Source organism: Trichosurus vulpecula, chromosome 1 (genome assembly GCF_011100635.1).
Source record: "Trichosurus vulpecula isolate mTriVul1 chromosome 1, mTriVul1.pri, whole genome shotgun sequence".
In the NCBI taxonomy this organism is placed as follows: Eukaryota; Metazoa; Chordata; class Mammalia; order Diprotodontia; family Phalangeridae; genus Trichosurus; species Trichosurus vulpecula.
Genome location: NC_050573.1, coordinates 322201859 through 322205265, shown reverse-complemented (window position 1 = coordinate 322205265; position 3407 = coordinate 322201859).

The following is a 3407-nucleotide window of genomic DNA, read 5'->3' as shown; positions in this document are numbered from 1 at the left end:
AACTGACAACCTCAGTCTATGTACATCCCTTTTAATTCTAATAACTGTACCATTCTCAAGATTCACACCACACACACACACACACACACACACACATATAATTATAAAAATATAATCTTATATAAGGATGTAAAGAATTTTCCATTATTAAATAGCAAGGTCCCCCCCCCCACATTTACCTTTTTATGTATCTCTTGAGTTTCATATTTGACGATTAAATTTTCCATTGTCCTCTGGCATTTTCCTCAGAAGTTCTCGAATTCCTTTATATCACTGAATGTCAATCTCCTTGCCTGAAAAATTATGCTCAGTTTTGCTGGGTAGTTGATCCTTGTTTGTAATTCAAGCTCCTTTGCCTTTCAGAATATCATATTCCAAAACTTCCTGTCTTTTAATGTGTAATTTGCAAGGTCCTGTGTGATCCTGACTGTAATTCCTTGATATTTGAACTGGTTCTTTCTGGCTGCTGCTTAAAATATTTTCTTCTTGACCTGATAATTCTGGAATTTAGCTACTATATTCCTTGGATTTTTCAATTTAGGATCTTTTTTCAGTGGGTAAGTGGTGGATTATTTCAATGACTGTTTTACCCATTGGTTTTAGAACCTCAGTGTACTTTTCCTTGATGATTTCTTGGAAGGTATGGTCCAGGCTCTTTTTTTCATCATGGCTTTCTGGTGGAAAAATATTTCTTAGATTATCTCTCCTGGATCTATTTTCCAGGTCAGTTGTTTTTCCAATCTCTGTTTTCTTCTATTTTTTTTTTCATTCTTTAGATTTTTGTTTCACTGATTCTTGATGCCTCACAGAGTCATTAGCTTCTACTTCCCTAATTCTAATTTTAACTAATGGTTTTCTTCACTTAGCTTCTGTACCTCCTTTTCTATTTGGTTAATTTTACGTTCAAGGAGAAATTCTCTCCATTTAGATTCAGAACCTCCTTAACCAATTTGCCTATTTTACTTTTTAAAGATTTGTTCACATCATTTTTTTTCCATTTATTTTTCTTTTACCTTTCGAATTTCATATTTAAAATCCTCTTGAGCTCTTCTGGGAATTCTTTTTGGGTTTGATATCAGTTAATAATCTCATTTGAGGTTTCAGATGTCAGTATAATATCCATGCTGTCCTCTTCTGAATTGGTATTTTGATCTTCCCTTTCTCCATAATAAGAATCAATAGTCCTTGGTTTTCTGGATTGTTTCTTCATGACGATTGTCTTTTTTCTGCTTCTGGGACCCCAGGGACTCTGTCTTGAGCTTCTTGTGTTGGGAACTGGGGGCCTGGTTACTGCCTTTGTGTGCTGTGGCCTCTGGTTTTGTCAACTAGAGGCTATATAATGCTGCCACTCACCTAGTGCTGAGCTGGAGCTGGCTGATGTGCCAAATTCAGTGCCAAGTGATGTCTCTGTGAGTTCCTGTGGGTTACACTAGCACTCCTGGTGTGAGGTGTGGGAGAGGCGTGGTCTGGCTGCTGGAAGTCTCCTCTTCCCCTAGAGCTACCCTATAGCATGGGTGGTCTAAGCAGTTGTCTTTGCTGGTGTCTGTCACTACCTCTGGCTGTGCAAAGGCATGCCTGGAGTCCTGGTATTTTGTACTTCTGTTTTCTACCACCCTGGCGTTCAGGAACTCTTTCTGATCAGTTGAGGTGGAGCCTCCTGGGACACCTATCTTCCTGCACTAGTTTCCTTCTACCACCCCATAATGGTCCTGTCTCCCCTGGCTCCTGAGCTGAAAGGTTTCTGAAGTGTTAATTCCAGCTCCTCTATTCCAGTATATATCCCAGGTCAGTATTCTTTGGGTGGGGATGGAAGGGATGAGAGCAATTTTATCTGGTCATCATGTCTCTCAGAAGTTCAAGAAGGCAAGTTTCAAACCCTTACATTGTTGGCTGGAAGCCTCAGGAGTAGCTACTCCTATGGCTTCAGGCTGTGTGGCGGTGTCTTCCATAGCTCCAACAGTCTCTCATACTGGACTTACAAGCCTGGGGATCTCCTCTGTAGCTGGCACTTCAGCCCTGGGACTGCTTCTGCTCTTACTCTCAGGTATGGTTTAGTTTCAGGTGCCCACAGCTGTCCCAGCCCACAGATCCATCTTGCCTTTCCTGTGGACTCCTCTGGCTTGGAATTCTGCCATCCTCAGCCTACTAGTGGCTTCTAAGTCTTTTAAATCTCCTCATATTCACTTTTTTAGAAGTATATGACACGTTTTTTAGAAGTATCTGTAAGAGAGCTCCAGTAGGTCACTGGTTTCACTCTTTTGGTTCCACCATGGAGACAAACTTTTAAATTATAATATATAGGTGAAAATGCTTCTAGGAAGTCAGAGGTATGTTAGTTAACATATTACATTATTTTATGTGTGTGTGTGTGTGTGTGTGTGTGTATACATATATATTATATATATCACAAAAGTAATGCTAATGTTGCCCCCAAATGTCTATAAAATTTTGCATGCCATTTGCAGCAGGAATACCATTGATGGGTCTGTATTTCAAAGAGATCAAAGAAAGGGAAAAAGACCGATATACATAAAAATATATTTTTAATTTAAATTTATTTATTTAACATATTTGGTTTGCAGCATTGATTTTCACAACAGTTTGAATTACAAATTTTCTCCCCATTTCTACACTCCCCCCACTCCAAGATGGCTTATATTCTGGTTGCCCTGTTCCCCAGTCAGCCCTCCCCTCTATCACCGCCCTCCCCTCTCATCCCCTTTTCCCTTCCTTTCTTGTAGGGCAAGATAAATTTCTACGCCCCATTGCCTGTGTATCTTATTTTTTAGTTGCATACAAAAACTTTTTTTTTGAACATCTGATTTTAAAACTTTGAGTTCCAAATTCTCTCCCCTCTTCCCTTCCCACCCACCCTCCCTAAGAAGTTGAGCAATTCAACCTAGGTCACACATGTATCATTATGTATAACCCTTCCACAATACTCATGTTGTGAAAAGCTAACTACATGTTACTCCTTCCCAACCCATCCCGCTTTATTGAATTTTCTCCCTTGACCCTGTCCCCTTTCCAAAGTGTTTGTTTTGATTACCTCCACCCCCATCTGCCCTCCCCTCCATCATTCCCCCCCCCTTTTATTTTTTTTTTATCTTCCTCCCTCTTCTTTCCTGTGGGGTAAGATACCCAACTGAGTATGTATGGTATTCCCCCTCAGGCCAAATGTGATGAGAGCAAGGTTCACTCATTCCCCCCTCACCTGCCCTCCCCCTCCTCCCACAGAACTGCTTCCTCTTGCCACCTTTATGCGAGATAATCCACCCCATTCTATTTCTTCCTATCTCCCTCTCTCAGTATATTTCTCTCTCATCCCTTAATTTCATTTTATTTCTTTTAGATATCTTCCCTTCATCTTCAACTCACCCTGTGTCTGCTCTCTCTCTTTTACATAT